The sequence below is a fragment of the Aphis gossypii genome, chromosome 3 (assembly GCF_020184175.1).
Source record: "Aphis gossypii isolate Hap1 chromosome 3, ASM2018417v2, whole genome shotgun sequence".
NCBI classification, from domain to species: Eukaryota; Metazoa; Arthropoda; class Insecta; order Hemiptera; family Aphididae; genus Aphis; species Aphis gossypii.
Genome location: NC_065532.1, coordinates 29,510,441 through 29,533,887, shown reverse-complemented (window position 1 = coordinate 29,533,887; position 23,447 = coordinate 29,510,441). Strand labels below are relative to the sequence as shown.

General features: G+C 24.1%; 1 long non-coding RNA gene across 1 annotated transcript; it reads left to right on the top strand.

Annotated features, from left to right (window-relative positions):
- The first annotated feature begins 672 nt into the window (after positions 1–672).
- On the top strand, positions 673–8,700 carry LOC126551105 (uncharacterized). The gene is made up of 3 exons (XR_007605030.1): positions 673–789; positions 858–1,177; positions 8,441–8,700. It is a non-coding gene; the product is annotated as an uncharacterized LOC126551105 (long non-coding RNA).
- The last annotated feature ends 14,747 nt before the right edge of the window (positions 8,701–23,447 follow it).

The window sequence follows — 23,447 nt, the reverse complement described above, 5'->3', positions numbered from 1 at the left end:
TATGCATGCGTTTTGTACAAAGGAACTGTAAGCTTATCAGATTAATGTAGCAGGAATTGGTGAGCAAATAGTATGGCTGTTCAAAATATTAAAATTATGGTTAAATATAATAATATAATATATAAAAATATATCAACTGCATTATAACTATTCAAATCGGTAATTTAATTGTTATTTATTTGGTATGCTTATATTATAATACTATACTTTCTCTTGGTGTAAAGAGTTATTACATTAACAGTTAAAAACAATTTTTTTTATTGACGTCATGCACTAAAAACAATATAAAATTTAACATTGATCTATATATTAGATTTACTGTACCATGTCGGCCTCTATTTCTTTGTTTTTTATTGAATAAAGCGAAGCATCTTAAAAGGTTTTCTTTTCGCAAATTATTAGATTATGTATTTCAGTTTAAGATAATAATATGAGCAGTTACTTAAAAGCTACTTATATGATGTTATAAATGTAATAAAGCATTGTGTTCCAAGTTTTATTGCATATTTCTTTCTGATTTAAATCAGACTTTCATATTACATTTTTTGAAAACAAAAAAATTATATATAGGTATTAATATATAGTATTCGTATTGTTGTTATTTTTTTCACCATAGTTTTATTTTATATTTGATATTATTATTGATATATGTATTTTGTACTTAATGTTTAAACAAAAAAATATCAGATAAATGATGATACTTAATTAAAACTATACATAATCTATCAATAAATTTACATAGTACGTTTAAGGACTTATGTAAAATACTCAATAAATTGAACACTATAAGTACGTTAATATAGTATACACTTTAAAAAATTACAACGTTATTTAATATCTATTATAAAACGTATAAGTTCCTAGTTGAACTCAACTGTGACTGGTGTAATCAATGAGGATCACTTATACAATTAATTTAAATACAATCATGAAAGTTACAATTCAAAATGAATTTCGACATGTGTCGATGGTTTGACGTGTGTAGTACAAGATACAGTCAGAACAGTTGTCCACACGGTCGGACGTTATTGTCGACGTCTAGACCACTGTCAAACGTTGGTCTGCCAATGCTTGTCGTATGGGGTGATAGTAAAAACAGTCAAAACTGATACTCAGAATACCAACCGTGACAGGATATGCCACCAAATATGCGATAAATAATATCGACGTAATTAATGTAAGTATAATTTTAATTCATTGTAATATAAATCGATATTACCTTTACAAACAAACAGACGAGATAGCTCTATAACAGGATGATCCGCGGTAAATAATCATTATTTCAAAAAGGATTTACATTTTTCAACATTTTTTAATCTAAAAATTAAAAATCTATAAATTTTTAAAATTTAAAAACAATTATATTTACCATATTTCTTATTACCCTTATATTTGTTGTAAGAGCTCCTATCGGTTTTTTTGTTTTCGAACAACAACACGTCATACTACTAACATACAAAAAAATAAAAATATCATTCGAGAAATAAAATCATTCTTTATTATTAAAATGTTCAACTTTGTCCACATTTTCATTTCGTCCTTTAAAAATAAAAAAAATTGAAGCTATTAATTTTTGATATTTTAATATTGATTTAACAATAACTTCTGAGGAACCTTATGTTTTCAAATTATTTATTGAAAAAATATTTCAGTACTAAGATTTATTATATGTCATACTAACATATAATAATATATTTCGTTACTATTTAGTATTCTTATTTCTTGTCAAATTTACACGATTGCATTAAATATTTCTTATATAATCGTATATGTAAGTGCTATATAGCATTCGTATTTATTATTTTATTGAATAATATACTATGAAAGTAATTATATTAAAGTTTGTATTTTTACCTGTCTCTAATTCGTTTATTTTGAGTTTTGATTGATAAAATTTGTTTATGAAGTTACGTACCTAGTGATAAACTAAACGATAATTTAAATTCAATTTTTATTGAACTATTTTATAGTTTTAAATACTAATTAAAAAAATAATTAATAGTAATTAGAACAAGTATTTATTAATTTTTGAAAGATATTTAAATTGTTAACTAATAATATACATTTTTAATTGGATTATGTATTTTGTTACTAAAATCGTTTAAGGCAACTATAAATAATGTAATGGATAAATTAAAACACAAAGGAATTTAATTTTCTTTTATAAATGTATCTGATGTGGCTTTAACTAATTTCACTTAAATACTTCTTGATCGTAAGATATTAATTACACAATTTCATAGAGTATTCTACATTTCAATAATAAAACCATAATAATTTTCAATTTCAGAATCTAGCGAATAAAATTATTAGGAGGATTGTCACATTGTTTTATTTTTTTGAGTAACGTAAATTCATTTTTTTGTTTAAATCCGATGATTTAAAAGAATCGATTTTAGAAAAATTTTAATTAATTCAATTTATTTACATTTTTCTTGTTTTAAGTGCAAGATATTTAATATCATTTTAATCGAAAATTGAATACTAAAATATACAGTTTTTATTTTTGAAACATTATTTTTGCTCAATATTACATTTCTTAATTCTTTAAACAAAATACTTTTAAGTGAGAACTATCTGTGTTTATTTTCTAATTTAAAAATATATATTCATAAAACGAACATTATATAAATTGTTTGAAAAAATGCGTATTATTATAAAACCTATTGTTTATTTCAATTAAGATTCTAACTAGGTATAATTTAAATATATATAATATGGATTAATAATTGTGTGTTTTTCTGCTAAATATGTCTAATAAATCTGTAAAAATACAAGAAAAAAATTGATACATAATATGTAAATAATTTATTATCATTATTACTAATGTTTCGAACGTATTTTTAAATATATATTTGGTGTGCTATCACTAGAAAATTTCCATGCTCACACTTTTTAATTCCTTACCACATTAATTTAGCTTATTTCACGCATTGTAAGTTTTGTACAGATTATATATTTTATATTTATAATATATGTTAAGTTAATATTTAATAATGTAGTTCCTATAAATAATCAATATAAAGGATATTTTTCAATTTATTAAAAAAAATTTAAATTTGGAACTGTGTGAATAATATTTTAAGTACAACAAAAACTTATATCTAATAACTCATTATCAATACGAGTATATATTTAATGAATGAAAAAAATTATAGATGAATAAGTTATGAAATTAATACAAAAAATAATTAAAATATACACCAAGTAACAGAAAAAAAATTAGTTTTTGCAGTCTTCTTGATAAAAACTAAAAAAATTATGTTCAGTATAATGGCTTTTTATAAAAATAATTGTGGCGTTTCTTTATCTGATCAGCCGTACAAAGTAGTAATATTATTTGTGTTAAAGGAAACTAGAAAGGTTTCGTTCCTTTCAATATAGAACAAGCTTAATGACATTTTCTGTTCTTTAAATTGGTATAAAATAATTCCATTATTATATCAACAACATTCTATGTTAACGTCAGGTCTCTCAACTTTTTTTTTAACGCTAGAAAGCACTTGACGAATGTTTTTCTCTATTTTTCATTGGAAAAAATTTCATAATGTCTTCTGTTTCTTTCTTTTATGATTTGACAAACTTTAATATTAGAAAAATGCATTTAATGTGAGTTAGATATTACATTCAGCTTCAGCAGTATTTATGAATTTTGGTCGTAACTACTTTTCTACTTACCTTTATTTACCTAAATTATATAATTAATTAAATTCAAAAATAATTAATGAAGCAAAGACTATTAATTTTGTTTGCAAATATTTTAATTTCTTTTTGAGTAATTAGTAACTTTTCAAAAGTACTTAAAATCCGTAAGTCATATTTTATTTGAAAAGCAATGAGTTAGTTATAAAAAATTTTTATATATTAATTAAGATTTAAATAAGTACAAGTTAATATCTAATATGTATAATTAAAGAGTATAAATTAAAATTAAAATGGTTATCTTTATTAGGATTTCATGCACTTATTAGTTATTTTAGTTATTACTAAGGGTATCTAGTTGAAATAATATTTGAATATGTAATGTGTATCATATATTCAAAAAACACTCTTATTAGAACTTACCAATGACAAATATTTTATAGGAGAGATCAAATTTTGCAATTTTATGTGATTTTATTTTTGTATTTATTCTAGATCTAATAAGTGGCGTATTTAAATATTTATTCCTATATATTATTAAATATCATAATAGTTAATATTAAATCAAATTATTCACCACTAATTAATGAACAAAAATGTATAATTTGAATTGTTTTTGAAAGTTGATTATAAATTATAATATTTATGTTGAATGGAAACATTTTATATTGATAAACTGTAAGTTATAACAAATATTGTAGAATACAAATAAAATAATATGATTTTTTTTTTTTTTTTTAAGAAACTAAGTTAAAAAAACAAAATTATTGTTTTTTATTAATATAGAACGTGTGTATTGTATGTAGTGAACAGTCGTCAATTTGAGTGTTTAATGTAAAAATGTGTATATTTTCCAGACACTAGCCAAATATTTAAACTTTATAAATTTTATTTATTTAAATCAAGTATTATTTTTAATAATTACCTTACCGTAGAATAGTTTCGTGGTATAAATAAATAACAGTATAATATGTATCTAAATGTTTTGAAAAAATGTTTGTTTTGTGAAATAAATTTATATACGTAAATATATATTAATCATTATAAAAAATATTTTTGGATTATAACAATATAACCATTAACTGTCTCCATTCAGAATATTTTTTCTCGTATATAGAGATTTCTTATAGAATTTACATTTATCACATCGTCATAACAACATACTCAGTAACAAGCACACTTAATATCTAATAGACAGCAAAGCAAATTGGCCGATTTATTTTCTTAATTTTTTACGATACATTTCATTTCTTGAAAATTGACAGTTATAACTATATCGAGCTATATAGCTCAATAATATTTTACTTTCGATTCGTAACTGTCATTTGAATAGTTCAACTATACCAACTCTCACCTACATACACAAAAAAACAAAATATATATTATTTTAGAACAATCGTCATCAAAATCATTTAATTTGTAATTTATCGAATATCGGTTATCTGTAGTACCTACTTAATAAAATTCAATGTATCGAGTATCTAGTATTGTGATACTTATTTTTGGAGTATGTTGTTCATCCATGATAATATTAATATAATATTGGTATAAGAAACCGTCCACAGACTATTATAATGTATTATATTTGTATAATATACTATTTGTACATGAAATTGACACGTATAGGTATACGAGTTGTTCACTGAAACGAACTTGATGGCTTATAATATCGTTTCATGTTTCATATATTATGAATAATGACGACAGAATACAGGGACCTCATGGATGATAAGAACAAATAGAAATAATATCTCCCTACTATGTGCCTATATAGTTACCGTCGAGTCCGTGTTATTTTTAATTAAATTAACGTTGGCGTAGTTATACGCGTCACCGTACAATAATATCATCATCGCAGTAATAATATAACACGACCCGCGTTTATGTTTATATTTGTGCGCCGAGGACTACATCGCGATATACAGCGGACGAGCTGAAAGAAAATCGCGCGCAAGTCCGTCTCCATGGTCATAGGTATTATTTCTCGGGTGTCAGGTCGGGCCACGACGATTTAATGATGTCCTTTTGATGTATACCCTATCCCGTAAAACACGGACGAGTGCTAGTGCTGCACTCTAAACTAATTAGAAAATGTGATTCGCGAAATTAATCTGCAAGAAATCCTCAGCGTGTCTGCGCAGTGATGTTAAAGACTTATAGATATGTGTATTCCAGGCATAAGTACTTTTTAAGTATTTAAACACGAAGTTCTGTAATTCAAAATGTTTAATGCATTCGAAGAATCACCTATAGGAAAGGCTGTAAATAAAAAATAAATAGAAATAGATCAAAATTCTTTAATAATTTTTTTTTTTATTATTATTATTATTTAAAAAAAAAAAAGAATCCATGGAACTCACTGTGCTGTATAGTAGGTTTAGAGTATATCTCGTGGTTGAATAACTACGACTGTGATGGATGTGTTAAGTTTGAATTCAATAATAAATCATTTTATAAGAAAAAAGATTCTGAGCGATGGCTGACACACCATCAGATATTATGTTTAAGAATATTATTTTATGATACATTGTAATATTATATATTACTATTATTAATACAATAGATTGAACTAATTTTTAGTAAAATAAATTACATATTATATTATATTGAATATTATTATTATTTTCAATTTATAGCATTTAAGTCAGTAGTATTTGTAATGTATGTTACTGTACCAATGTGCCGTAGAATGGTTGAATAAGTTTCAAACATAGATATAAATATTTTAAATAAGTCATTAAGGCATTATGTATTGAACATAATAATATACGAATCTCTTATTTTTGTATTACATTTCTGAGCTTTTTACTATGGACCAAAAATTGTACCATCATAAATTAAATAAAAAACAAAAAGAATCTAATAATATTTAAATTTTTATCTTGATTGCTCAAAGAGTGCCAAAATATATTTTTAAATTATTCAATACTGCATATATGAGTATGCGATTTTGGTAATTCAAATATGAATATTTAGTGAATATTTCAAGTATTAACGATTATTCATTTCTGAATTACAAAAAAAAAAGAAAATTGATTTTGTCAAAAAGTAATGTTGCTTAAATATTTTAATTTTTTTGCTGTTTTTTTCTCGATCGTAACGACAGTGAAAAACAATAAAGCTAAATATCATATTGTAAAATCAATGATATTAAAGCTGAAATTCCGGTCCCAGAGAACTAAACGTTTATATCGGCATTGCATATACATAATAAAATGTTTAAAATATTTTGAATCTTTTAAGCTATTTATAGACATAAATAATTTTCAATTATTGCCGATAAAAAATTTTCATTAAGTCAAAAATAAATGGAAAATTGAATACAAGAATCCTTGTATGTTATTACAATAACTATTTAAGAATACAAAGACAAAACTTTTTTTACAAACATATTTGAAATTCAAATTTGGAAAAAAAATACATTTTTTAATGTACAAAAATGATTTTAGTTGTTATGATTCTAAAGTATTATTGGTAAGAATTTGAAACTTTTACGTTTATTATTAGATTTTCTCTACAAAATGTCACACTGCTATTAAAAAAATATTTGAACTATTTTATGATATTGCCTATTTATATCTTAAAACTATTCACACCATTTGTATTTTACGGTAAGTCAGTATTGGCTCAAAAATTAATAACAATAATATATGATACAAATGTATTGGTATTACTATTATCATTATTAAGTACTAAAATAATACTATAAATGTAATGTTTTTGGAAAAAATAATTCAACTTACACATTATTAATAGTAAAATAAATTACTTTAATGTAAATTTAAATATTATATCATAAAATATTGGTACCGACTACCGAGTAATATAGATTGTCAAATCATTTTTTCGTCCATCTTATCGTTTTTTTTTGTATGTAATGATTTATCATTAAATTCTAATTTAACACGTCCAATGCAGTGACAAGGTACACTCGACACCTATAATTATACATCAGAACGGTTATCTACTTCTTTTTTTTTTTTTAATGCATTTATTTATTTATTTATATTTTTTTTTTGATTTTAATTGATTTGATTGAAAATATAATAATTATATTTAAATTTTTCATTCAAGTATTTAAATTTATACTTAAAATACATTCAAAAGTGATGGACAACAATAAGTTCAGGCTCGTGATTTTCTTGGTCTTTACGTGTACCTTTACCTAATAATACGTGAGACGTGTAATAATAAGATATACATATTATTCCGTGTAAGGATGCCCTCGTATAGGTGTGCAACGAGCCGATAAAATCCGCCCGCCAACCGGGGCTTGTGTGTGAATAGTATTTTATTATGGATTTAAGTTTTTGGAAAATTCTCCGAGAACATGAAAATATTTCAATGTACTTATATAATATACGAAGAGCCTTTATAATATTGCCTTCGTAATGAATCATCACTAAAGCACTACGTCGGTTGCTACAGGAACCTGTGTGTGTGCATGCGAGTACGTAGTAAAGTTTTCGTTTCGCATAAAATTCCCAGTCTTTTCCCACACTAATAGTGTCACATTTATTGACTTCAGAACGCAAAACTACACGAAGAAAAACTTAACTATATTATATAAAAATACAGTGTTTGTATGATTATAAATTTAATTAATTTAATTAATTAACTTTAATTTGTAATATTAATTCAACACACATAAGACATAACTAATGCAACCATCCATTACACAACCGTTCATTTTGAGAAAATATACTACAATAGGAATAATCTATAAAACCAGTATAATGCAAATGAAAACTGATAAATTCAGTTCACGTGAAAAATTCTTTTTTCATTTTATTTTCAGTCATGAAATCGTATTGTCAGCACAGAGGTAACTAACCAAATGTTCAAGATTTGCCCTTAAAAACTATCGAAGACTAGATAGTATGAAACGACCACAGTAAATGGAATAGGTATGATGTATGATTTCATAAATATGTCAACAACAAAAAATATATCATTGAATTATAAATTATAATTCCTTCTTTAAAGATTAAATAAATTATAAAAGACGAAAACAAACAATAAGAATCTTTCACCAATAATTAGACACAATTCATTATTTTATAATATATGCATCATTAAATTATACTTTACTTTTTAATCGTAAAAATAAAATAAGTGTTTTATAATACAAAATTATTTAAAAAAATCTTTTACCCTATAATACAAAATTAATTACCTAATAATAATTAATTATTTTAAAATATAATAGCTAATAACTGCAACGTCTTCAACCCAGGTGATAATCCAAAGCTCATCTAAAATACGCTAGAAGAAGTCAATAAAAATAACCATACTAACATTCTATGTATAATATCAGTTCATTGGATATTGGTATAAACGGCAATGAAAAAGAAAAAAACAAGCCAAACAAGTGATGTATAACCCAAAAATATCCAAGCTGGAATACCAATAACCAATGATGATATTAAAAACTATATAAAATAACACTTCAAACAAAAATGGCAAAAAATTATAAATAATATAAAATACCAAATTAAAAACATAATATTTAAAACCCAATCAAAAAGAAGAAATTACAATAAACCATCTTTGTATAGGACACTCACGTAGTCACGTCTAACTTTTAATTTCTTATGGACAAAGAAGAACCACCTCAATGAGAATCCTGTAAGTTAGTCTTTCAATAACTTAACACATACTAACCGAGTGCTGCCAATAGCAAACAAATAAAATAAGCAAGAAAATATCAGAATTCTCCCCTAGTACAAACTTGAAATGACTTTATAATTTATAAAAACCACCAATTTATATTATAAAAGCAAGTCCCGATTTTTTTCCCACGCATACAAATCTACACCGTTCAACGTATCGTCACCACATGTTTTACTGTTATACCTGACATTTTGCTGAATGTTTTAGTACCAATTTTGTTAGGTAAAATTTCTAATATTTTTATATTTTCAGATTTTTACAGAAATAAGTTATTTGTATTTAAACACACTATTTGGTGTGAAAATGAAACATATCTATGTGTTTCTATATAGTAATAGTATGTGTATCTTTATTTAATTTATATCGAAAAGAGAACATGTTAAGTTAGACAAAATAAGTTTTGGGTCTCTCCTATAATATTTGAATTTTGATTTATATGTATTTTATACTATTATATATTAAAATAATTGTTTAAAGCGTACCTTAAGCAATCACCCACGACCCATCTCAGAATGTGTATATAGAATCGACGATGAATCAATTATTATTATTGTCCACGTATATGAGACGTGACAACGGCTCGGTGCTTTGAACTGTCCTGCGAGGTTTGAAGTATCGACCACTAGCTGCGTTCTAACTACGACTGACGAACTTAATCTTGAGACTCGAGTAGTTACGATAGGTTAAACGTATCCTATAATAATAATAACCAATAGAAAAATAGTATAATAAGTATAGCTCGCTGATTGGCTGTATGATGCGAAAACCTACAGAATGCCATGCCCAATTGTGTTGTTTAATAATCATTATTATTGTTATTCATCTAACGACGTTATAATTATATTATTATATAATGATTATAATACGTTTTTCGAGAGTACGAATTATGATATTAATGCGAGAACAAAATTATTTTTATCATCTATAAGTATATTTATAAGAATTAACACCTAAAATTATTATTGTTTTGCGTAGGTGTAAGTTATGTACACTTTATAGCATTTTATGATCAAAATAACTATAAGACAAAGAAACAGCCCCACAATTTGCAAACAACTATCCACGGGGGCGAAGCACGCGGGTGACAGCTAGTAGTCTACTTTATAAAATATAAAAAAACTCCCAAAAATGTAGGTACCAATTTTATATTATACTAGTGTATTTTTTATCTTCCTAATAATTTTGTATTCTTCCTTCACAACTACAGCAATTTAATGCTATAAATATTTAAGCAACACTGTCACGAAAACAGATTGTAACCAATTGCCTTTGCCAACATTATTTTTCGAGGTCAATGAAAAAAAAAATTTAAAAAACTAGAATTATCCAACTCATTATAATATTTCTTTATTTTAAATATTCTATTATTCCTCACATTATGTAAGGAATACTTAAATTGTTATTTTTCTGATTTCCAATTATTGTAAATATAATTATTAGTAATCAATAAATATTAATCATATACTCATAATATGAACCACAAAACTATTTAACTATTATAATAGTATATTATATATATATAATATATTACTACGATTGGGTATTGAATTGTAAAAAATAAATATAATATGTAACATGTATAATGAAAATTTAAAATACAGAAATTACAAATGATGTATTTAATTTTTTTTTAATTCATTAATTTAAACAAAAATACAAAGTATAATTAAATATTTTTATTGTAAATACTTATGGTTTATACAATATACTAAATGGTTATTAAAATTAAATTTTGAATGTAAATAATATTATAATTAATAGAACGTAATAGAAATGTGGACCATAAATAAAGTAGCATTATTTTGCCATATTGTGACATTGTTATGTAATTATGTAGCTTATTATGTGTCCTCATATAACAAGTGATTGTCAATCTGACCAAAACTCCCAGACATTTTTGAATAGTTATTATAAGTGAAGTTGAAAATAATGTAAAGCTCGAATCCAAAATTATAATGGGGTTTTTATTACCATTAAAAACTGAAATAAACAATATAATTAGATTACATATTTAAGTTTAAAAAAAAATATATGGTTGGTTTTTAGTTATAATAAGTGTTACGAGTAATACGTATAAATAAAGTAGACATAATTTGATTATAGAAACTCCAAAGTAATAAACTATTTTACCAGCGACGATCGAATTTTCGAAGTTTTAAGTCGTATAACGTTTAAGGTTTCATTAGATATAGACAATGCAATGCGTAACTCCTTCAATAAGAAGTATTGATTAATAACGTATAAATAGGTACAATAGTGATATTTACAATGGGTATGAGGTATTTCTCCCTTTACCCAGAATAAAATATAACTCGGTAAAATTTTTATTTTGAAGACTATTATTTAATAAAACCATTTATTTTTAATTAAAACACTCTTCCCGCTTCTTCCTTCTTTAAAAAAAAAAAAAACAAAAACAAAGAGAAAAATCGCAAATATACCAATTAAATATTCATTTCAAGTAAGCTAAAAGACTATGTATTTTATGGGTAAGTCGGATACTGAAAATTAAAATCTAATCCTCATTTATTATTATGATATTAATACTTCTGCTGTAAACATATGAAACATTTTTATTAAATAAAAAATTACATAAAATGTATTCTGATCTTCTACAAAAATGATATTACTTGTTGCGCCGTCATCAGGTCTTATGAGATTTGGCAGCTGTCTGCCGCGACTAGCATTGGTAGTGGAACAAGATGACCAATTATAAACAATTCAAAACAAATGTGTATAATTAATATGGGTAACAGGTACTCTGTACAGCTGATAGATATAATACTATGAAAACATAATAATAATAATAATAGTAATAATGTACAAACATATATTATTATGACGCCATGATAATATATTTTTTCCCCCGTTTGAATTGATAACAAAAAACAAAGTGATTAAGTACCTACTGCTCAATGACAGCCTTAAGTTCACAGCTGTTGTTAGCAGCCGGCATAACCACAAAAAGATAACACCAATCGTCGAACTTGAAATAATTCGAACGATGAACTCAACCGTTAATTCGTTAACTCCGGTAAACTGGTACACAGTGGTACACACTATAATATACTGTAATGGAGTGCAACATTATACCATGCCAATATTGACTGTCCGGAAGGGAGTGGTGGCTTGTAGACTCGCAAACGGAAATTACCAAGTCTGGGTATGAACAAGTTAAAAGTTAAAGTTAAGTTAATAAACGCCATATGGCACGTTTAAGAATAATAGTAATTAATAATACATATCGTGCTTATAACATTAAACACTAGAAAGTTAATTAAAATATTCTCGAATTTTCATTATATTGACAAGATAAATCATAAAACGACATACTCAGTGAGTTATTATTGTTTTCAACTATTATACCAAATAGAATATATTAATTATATGTAACTATCGACAAAAAAAGTTAATAAGTTTTTATATATTTCTTTTGTATAATTCTTGAGTTAAAAAAATAAATAAATAACTGTTAACTTTAAACTTTTAAAACGTTTTCTCTTAACTTAACTCGGTTAAAAAATATCATTAATTTTACCAAGCTTGGGAATTACGCACACAACGGCTTGCGAGTTCACAAGCCCGCGCACCTCGATGCCAGTAAACGATCGGTTAATACCAAAGGCAAGTCAATCATGACACGTGCAATGGAGTATGGTTATATTATCCAGACGCACTAATAACTGAAAAAAAAAAACTATACACGCAACATACAAAAAAAAAAGACCATTGGATGTCTGACAGCTTCGTAGAGCATCGTAAGGTGGAGTATATAGAAAAGAACTGGACTTCAAAAGTCAACGGTTGATGGACTTTGGCCAATTATAAAAGTTATACGTATCGCATGAAACTGGAAAACTTTGAACATTAGTAGTGCAATATAATAGTGTACTGTGTATTAAAAATAAATTTAGAATTATTATAATCGATTAACATAATGGAACATAGCAAATATGAAATTCTATAGAGTCAAGTATTCCATTTTTTTTTTTTTTTTTTAGAAAGATTTTGGAATATAATTATAAAAACGACAACACTAAATAATTTTTTTCATTTCACACCAAAATTGCATTTAAATTTCTCACAATTATTATTTATAGCTTATTAATTATTACAAATAATAATTAGTATAATATAATATAATTTAGTATTTATACAATTTTTATTTTAACGAATTCAAAAATGTATTGCTTCGTGGTAATAATATTTTGATTTTTGTTTTTCAATTAAAATTATCTCCTCGTATTACATTAATGTAAACTTATTGAACATTATACCTAGATCAACTTTATCCGTGATCAAAACTTACAATCGAAATATAATATAAAATAAATGTGTACCTATATTATAGATTTTTTCATTAGTTTTCAATATCATAAATAAACAACAAAAAAAAAAAAAATCAAACTTCTAGTTTTAGTGTAAGGTCTAAATAAAATATATTTACTGAATAATGCTAATAAGTACCTAATTTTTAAACAAAATTAAATATTCAAATAAACTTGAACACTTTTGTAGCATCATGTTTTTGTACACATTAATTTTGAAATTATGACCATCATGTATGGGCTTACAAGTTATTTTATTGTAACTACTGCGAATATTCTGGAAACCCGTTAGTCAAAACTCACAATTTTTGTTTTTGTTTGCTTTTAAAGTATGATTTATTTACTAGTTAGCATCGCACTGAATCGTTTTTTGAGCAAGATGATTTATTGTCACTTTCAAATTTAAAATGACAGCGCATCCACCCAAGTGACCAACTTAAAATGAAAGTCTACACTACGTGCAATGTGTACTCGTATTTCCAACTTTTATTATTCAGTTTTTTTCCTCATTCTGTTTTTATTCAACACATATTTTTATACCTTCAGTATCTATATTATATTCTAAGCATCTTTAATTTTGTCATGTCTTAACAAAATTAGATAATATGGAATAATTTGAATGTAGATATGTATTATATATTATATTATGCATACTACTTAATCGATTAAAATAAGTTTAAATACTATATAGAATATAGTGTATGATTATAAACGCAAGTTCTAATTATAAAGAAAAAAAATATATTTTAAGATATTTTAAATTATACAAACCGTACTGATTACCTATTATACTGAATACAATAACTATAGCATTAATTCTAAAAAGACTTTAAAATGTAATTCCATTCTTGAACAAAAGCGAAATTGGAAGGAGTTGAATTCACAAAACTCCGATTATCGGTTCAGCTCTGGATGCTAAAATATTTCTTTGTGTAAGAAAGTGCGTTTTGTGTTAATATATGAAATCCTTGTTAATCTTTACTCTATCAGTTTTTTAAATATCGTAGGTATGTGAAGTATTTTAAAATCATATAAATTCTTCTACTGAAAATATATTATATAAAATTAATTGTATATTAGCTAAAGTAATATACCTTAAAAGCTGATGGGTTAAGATAATAAACTATGCGCGCTTTAAAACTATTTCAAATTTCCGTTCAATGAAAAACATAATTATTTTCTTTGTTATAACGACAAATTATACTAGGTAGGTATGCGCTTTTGTATAATTTCGTATTTGTAACACTTAGAATCTAAATGAATTATTAACTACCTATTAGCATTTTAAGTAGATTTGTGTAATGAGTTGTATTACTGTTACAGAGATGGGAAAAGTTTTAGTTAATAATAATACATTTACATTTTAAATTATAATGTTAAAAATATTTTACAAAGATGAAAAACTTATTTTGAATAGGTATTTTATTGGATTTTAATTGTGTAATGTTTGTTGTATTTTTTTTAATTTACCTACACACACACACACACACACACACACACAATATACATATTATGTTTAATGTTTATGGATTCCATAACGTAGTATAGTTAAGATGAATATTATTTATTTTTCTCAAAAATCATATTTTAAAATATAGTATTATAGTTACTAGAACACGGACTTAAACAGCACGCACACGCATTCATATATTATAATATATGTTATGTTTATATTAGTACTTATCTTAACAACCGAAATATATCCTTGGTATTTTAAATTGAATACATAGCACAATCATTTATAGTTTACTAGCGTTTTTGAAAAATGTTAAAGATTTTAAAACACAATAGAAAAAATAAAAAAATGAAAATGAAAATAAACTACAATACTAAGTAGCTTTGCAGAGAAATCCGTACCAAATCCCTCATGGTACCATAGCATTATAATAATTTATATATTATTTTACCTATACTTCTTTATATTGTTATGACTGTATTTAATAATGTTTCACTGAATTTATTAAGATATTTTTTTATTAGGTTGTGCATTAAAAAGTATTTCATCTAGTTAAAAACATCTTCATTATATCATGATTCTATAAATGTAACAAAACTATTATTGGTATATAGAAAATATCGAAGAAATCCATTTCAAGTTAAACTTTACGAATTAATTTTTTTTTTTAATGAATATAATAATTGAATTTAATAAAATCATATTAATATCAACAATAATATAATTAAGATACGAACTAGATATTAAAAAACTTGTAAGTACTTACAAGCCCCTATATATAAAAATAAAAAATGAATTGTAATTCTTTTGAAAAAAATGACTGTTTAATACAAAAAATAGTACTCTATGTAATACATAACTAAATAAATTCTGAAAAATCTAAATTTATTGACATAATATCCCACAGGTCAATTATCAAAAAGATTGACGATTAAGACCTTATGGGTTGAAATTATTATTATTTTTTTTTAATTGATATGTTTGTAAAAATGAATAATTATAATTTATAAGAAACCTTCTTTTCATAAATGGTTAAACGTGAAATTACGTGAATGGTTTTCGTTATGTTTGAATAACACAATAGGATTAAACTATATATTATGTATACATAACGTTCTCATGTTAAAATTTACACCCACGTCCAATAGTATACAATATATACTCGTAAATATACAGTAAACTTCCATATTACGAAATTAAAAAATGCATATTAAAGAAAAATCTGTTGAATTAAATCAAATCAATTCGATTCTAATTTGCTGTGTTCCTAATACGGAAAATTCCGTTGAATAGTAGTTTATTATAATATGTTAGTTTTGTTTTATTATGTATTACACATAATATCTCTGCATAAAATACTATAGTGTTATTTGTCGATGTAAGATGTCTTAACCATGGTAGTTAACTTAATGTTTTCCGGTTTATTGTAAGTAAATGGTACCGTGATAGGATGGGAAATAGTAGCAGCAACTTAAAATGAAGTGCAGAATAATCATATTCGTATTTAACTGTATAAATGACCTTGGTTTTGAGGTCGATCTGCTAAGCAATTTTTTAATTACGACAGCCTGGAGATATTGAAATGACCTACTTTAAAATACCACCGCACCACGTCCATTTCGTCCGTTATTAAGCTCTTCTAGTGCCTCTTTTAGTCGGCGAAATCTGAAAAATATATACTAAAAGAGACTATATTTAAGGTCTCTTTTACAGAATAACCATTTTATTTATATAATATCTTTTGTCATCGTATTTAAACTATGGTCTTATTCCGCTGATAATTTACAATTGAAATCGTTCGTCTGTAAAACTCTTCCACGTATATATATATATATATATATTGTATTTGAATCACTAATTGGTCAGTAAAATTGCTCAAAGCCAATTCACCGCATCATTCGTATACAACAATAGGATATTAATGCAAACAAGTATTATGTTTTTAAGTAAGACGTGGGGCACGTGGCTCATTGATAACAAACAACAAAGAATAAAAGTTATACCGAATTGTAACTTTTATTTGTATTTCAGTCAATGGATTTGGTGAATAATAATCAGAAAATATAACAAAATCTTATTGCAAGTATATAACGTATATGGATTAATATTATGGTTATAATATTAATTATAAATATATTAACATATTTAATGTAACAAATATATTGTTAAAAATTACAAATACTTGAAATTTCAAATATAATATAATTATAATAATTAAATTCGTAAAAAATAAAAACAATAGAATTGAAGAACCATAGAAATATTAAAAATTATTTTATAACACATCGTAAAATTTCTATTAAAATTTCTATTAAAATTTTAAGCTTTAAACATTTTAATAATATATTTTGATTTTTGATGAAAAATCTAACTTTTATTTATTAAATTACCAAGAAAATACTATAAAAGTATTATTCTTTTGAGTATCACTTATGTTTTATATCTATTCCGGAAAACATAGAACTTTGGAAAACTTTTACTTCCGCAAAAAATATTTTCTGATAAGATAAAGATATAAAATAAATAACTACATTACTTTATTCAAAAATGTATGATACGTTATGCCCATATTTTATTTTTATTTATAATAATTACATTGTTATACTTAGTATTGTAATATTGTGTTTATCACTGTTTTTTAATTTCATAATATTATTTAATTTAAATAATTTATCATTGAAATATAAATTAGTATTAATATCGCATAAAATATAATTTTATTTCAAAAAATTGTTTAGGTTAAGCGTTTTATATTTATTACTTGAATCATTTTTTTTTAAATAATTTAAAACATTTTTCAATTTTTCTTAACATTGCCTATCTACAACCTCTTTAAAGTCGACCTAGTGTGATCTCCATTTCAGCGTTTAATGCAAAATTTAATAAATAATAATATGGTATTTAAAATTGCTTAGGACTTTTTTTTACTAAATACGTATTTAAAATATCATTTTTTTATTTATTTTTCCATTAGTAATACTAAAATAGAGTATTATATAATAGCTATTAAAATGTAATAAAATGGCATTAGTTCAACGCACCATTTAATAATGTAGGTGTACACTTTAAAATCGGATATCATTAATATTTTTAATTAATCCAAGTACAAATAGGAACCTACCTACAACAATTATTTCCGGGTTAGTTATTTCGTCTTCTACATCAATTAAACGTAAATCGAAATGGTTCTATTGAGTATTAACGGTCATTTGATCCTTCGTATTCTGTTAGCGGATTGATAATAATTGGAGTGTGTTAATAAAACGAATGCTGAGAAAATACTATTCTGTTGAACATTATACAAAAACAGCATGTCTATTTTTTCCTTTTCACTTTCTTTTATTTTATTTTTTCACAGTTAATTCTATTATTTTTTCCAATAATAGTAGTTTAAATTAAATTTTTTCTAGTATTGACAATAAAAACTTAATTCGGCCAATAAAAATAAAATTTATTGAGAACTCGAATGTTCTAATTTTAGCTATTTTTATCAAACTTTTTTACTAACCTTTTAATTGCTTAGGTAAAACGAATTTATTGTGTAACAGGTACCTACAAAGAAGATATCGACAAAGCATCTGTGCTGATAATATTATCATTTAACTTTAAAGAATTTCAATGATAATAAAATATTACGTTCGACTATAATTTTTAATTTGTAAATTATTCCAATTCACAATATTTTTTATGTTTAAGAACGATTTTCTTTTTTTTATATATATATACATACTCAATTTGTTTATCAGTAATTCAAAGGTTAATTTTCTAATTAACTTTGTTCCACAATAATTTGTAAAGCTTTATTTTAAAATATTTTATTATATCATACATACATAATATATTTTATTAATTTATTAATTTGTTTATTTATTCAAACCCTATCAATAATAATATTATATCCTTAATTATTATGAATTATTAATTTATTATAACCTATTATTATTTATTTTATACTATTAAGCTAAAAGTAAGTTAAATGTTTCAAATAATAAATGCTAAATGATAGTATGAAAATAATATGAAGATAAAATCTATATACACATAAACCTATAAATTCTATACTTAAAATGTATACATTATACACTTAATGTACTTAAAGACATATTATTTTGTATCAAACAAAAAAATTGAAATATTTATTTAGGTACATTTTTTTAATTAATGACAGTCTTATTAGTTAAACACAAATATGTTACTTTTTTTAAGTGTTTACATACCTGCGTCTTACATGGTATAATATAAATATAAAGCAATATATTATTATGCCTAATAAACATGTCTAGACGTCTAATAGAAACATATAACAATATTTTTATTTTTTCTACTTACCTCTAATTAGGACACATAAACATTGTACATTACCTACATTATTGTTATTTCTGTTCATACTCAAAACAATCATCATGATATTATTATTTTTAATGTTAAATTAAGTTATATTACATGTATTCAAATGCTAATTATTTATAATTGCCACGAAAATAATTGTTCATATTATTTTTATAATTTGTAAATGGTGTTATAAAAAATGGTTAAAATATAATAATTTATTAAATATTATCATTTTCCTATTAATTGTATTCATTTACCTAATCATATATGTATATTTTAAATTATAATAAATCATAACAAATATAATACCTATTATGTAATATTAAACAATATATTTTATAAGTATATTATTTAAGCATAATATTTTATTATATTGTCAAACTCAGATTTAATATTGTGTTTTATGTATGATTTCATTTAAGTAAATATTTTATAAATGGAATTATTCAACAATTCTCAAATTCTAGAATTGTGATTTAAACTATAAAACATATTTGTATAATAAAGTAAGGTACTATTGTAATATTTTATTAAAAATAACATTTTCAATATTGTCGACATTTGTATACAGAAATATTTAGTCTCTTAAAATGTTAAGAAATAATTTTAATATTAGATTTATATATTTTTAAGAAAAAAATGTGACAGCTGGAAAGGTTTATTTTTAAATTTGTATTTAATAAATATACGATCTGCGGGTAATTCAAGGCATTATAATAAATTAATTTAAAAATGAACAATTTTAAAATAAGTCACTCGTTAATGATGCTTAAATTATGAAATAAATAATTTAATTTATTTTTTCATTGTTTGTATGTTGTTAGATCATGACACCAGTTTTTCTCAAGTCATCTTAGAAGGTTTCCAGGAATTATTAGCATAGATAGATTTTAGATAAGAGGATAAAAGTTTAAGGATAGTGTGTTATAAGATAGTTTTTTGCTTTTTCGTGCACGGATTTAAGATTAATATCAGTATGGAGACTGGAAAGTACCATTAGATACGTGTTGAAGTGCATTAGAAATTCCGTCAACGACTATGTTCTGGAAAGTTTGGGTTTTATTTAGATTTAATTTTTTGGCATTACCACGGATGACAAAATGACCAGAGTTTTATTATTTGAAATTTTCAAATTTAAATAATTATAATAACTAATATATAAGATATTTACATAATACGTCATACAAAAAAAAAAAAAAAAATAGAAAATAGAAACCATGTTTATATTTTCACGTATGTGTGGATGTTATGTTACTTTGTAGAATTGTATTGCTAATCATTCAAATATTTATGTTTAATTTTAATTTTAAATTAAAGTTGATTATGTTAAAATATTCTTGTATTATAATCATAATAGACAATTACCAAATAGTTTATTAATTTAAAAATACAATCTTACAATTAATGTTGTTTCTATTGCAGTGTGTTAAATTCTTGTCAAGTGAGAATTAATTTTGAACAATTGTTTTTTTCTAATAATCAATTAAAACCTTTCTAAATTTGAAATTGAGTTTAGAATCTAGATGGTACTTTTAAGAAGTCATTTTAACTCATAAGTTTCCACCATATGTGAACATAACATTACTGACAACTATTTTAAGAAATTTTAGAAATTCAGATATTAACTTATCTTTAACTGACATAATTGTTATTGAATGCGATGATTGATTATTGATTTCAAACTTAATATTACATCACTCTATAATATATACTATCAACAGTAAGAAGTATTCGATGAGCAAAGTGAAGTGGGTTAAACATAATATTCTTTAACATATCCTTTGTGTCCAAACCAGATATTTATATATATTTATGTACACATACATTTTATTTTTTTATTCAGTATAATTTCAAGCTAATGAAAAATGTTAACCTGAACTTCAAGTAGTAGTATTTCAGGAAATTGAAGTTTTACTGGCCATTATTTGTGAAACAATTTACAATGCTTGTATTCGTATACCTACTGTATAACCCATTTTATTTTTCTGATCCAATTTGAAGTTTTTTGAAAATGTATATAATATAATATCTCCCGGGTATTTTGATCACAGTCACATTGTTCATGCGTACTTATATAATTTGTGTCCTGTGTCCTAACGTCGAAAGCTGATGGATTTATGGCAACAATATAAGAAGTCGCGGCGATTTTCATTGGAATGTAATAGTACCCTTTGATAAGGATACGGGTGTGTTGGCAGAGGGAAGGACCCTATTTTTATTAGATGCTATACCATCGCTATTTTTTCAACAATAAAGCATCAAATCGGCGCATCACTTCCGTAGACGACCTCCTCTCACTCGATAAATTCTATTGGACTCCTGCGCACCCCACCTTTGGTTTTTTCCTCTTTACAAATGTTTTTTTTGCCGTCACTACACACACGAGTTGATTTACGGATTTCATTAGAGCCTCGTCAAACTGATTGTTCGTGTATAAAATGCTATTTGACAGTATCTGCGTAAGGATGTATACGTAGCGGTTTTCTTTTTAAGCGGAAAAAAATGATACTCAGCGAAAATGACTCCAGTTTTTCCATCGTTTATTAGTACAGAACCGTTGAGTTTTGACATTTTACCTCTATTCAATATTTTATTTTTATAAGAGGCATACGTATATATATATATATTATATACATATATCAAAATCCGTTCAACATTTATCTTATTATTGAGTGGTTAATTGAAATTATGCACTCTTGTGTATATTTAAAGTTTAACTTTAATATCAACTAACAAATTAAAAGCTTATTAGATTCAATCTATACAATCCTATTAGAAAAAATGTGTCCAAAAAATAAAATGTGTAAAAAACATCTGGTAACAATCTACTATAAAACATTTTAACTTGGAAAAATACCAATATTATGCCATTTATAACACTTATCGACGAATCATCTTGTGTGAATATATTGAAATTACAAACATTTTACTGTTTGACTGTTTGTATTAACTTAAAATATAATCTCAATATCAATAGGAATATAAAATATATTTTATCAATGGAAAATCTAATTTAGATAATCACACAAGTACAGATGTTTGAAATGTTGTATTTATTAAGCATTAAAATACTAAAATCTTATTATTAGTCATTAACATTTTTTTGGAAACATATTATAAGCGAAGAATCAATATAAGTTTTCTTTAAAATAATATAAAATGTATAAGTATTATATTAGTTATGTATGTATTTTATAAGACAATTTTATGTAAAACTTTTTTTTTCCTTTATTGCAAAAACTAAATTGTTTCTGCATAGTTTCACTTATTGTTACTTTAAATCCTTAGATTAAATTAGTTTACTTTAATAATAGATTTAAGGTATTATACAACAATTAAAAGCTTTAAAAGAAAAAACTATATTAAAAGTACCTAAGATTATATATATATATATATTTATATTACAATAATAAATATATATATTTATATTACAATAATAAAAATATTAAAAACACAAATTTTGACAACTAAAATTAATATTATTGTAAGAAAGTACATTATCACATTAATATCATTGGTCTAAATGTCTTAAAAAATAAATCAAATGAGATGTTTTTATTGAAAAATAAAATTATTGAACTTTTAATTAGTATTAACTGTAATCTTATATTCCATAATGATATTTTTAGCTTATATAACAACAGTCGTTATTTTTAGTATTACGATTTTGAAATTTTAAACAGTACTAAATACTGATATTTTAATTTCTACTTTTAATAAAATATACTTAATTTTTTTTTAATATTTTATATTAATTTATACTGTATAATGTGTATGATAAAAACACAAAATAAAAATCGATTAAGGACGAAAATAAAAACACCTACAACACTAATTTTTTACAAATCATATTCTATATAATCAAGGTTTTTATCAGCAGTCATTGTAGTTAACGTCAAACTATATGTGTCAACTGCCAAATATTAGAAATCCCGGAAAAGTGACCAACAGGTCAAAATACTAAATTGGACTTACTCTACCACGTAACATATCTTGCCAAATGGAAATAAGTCAAA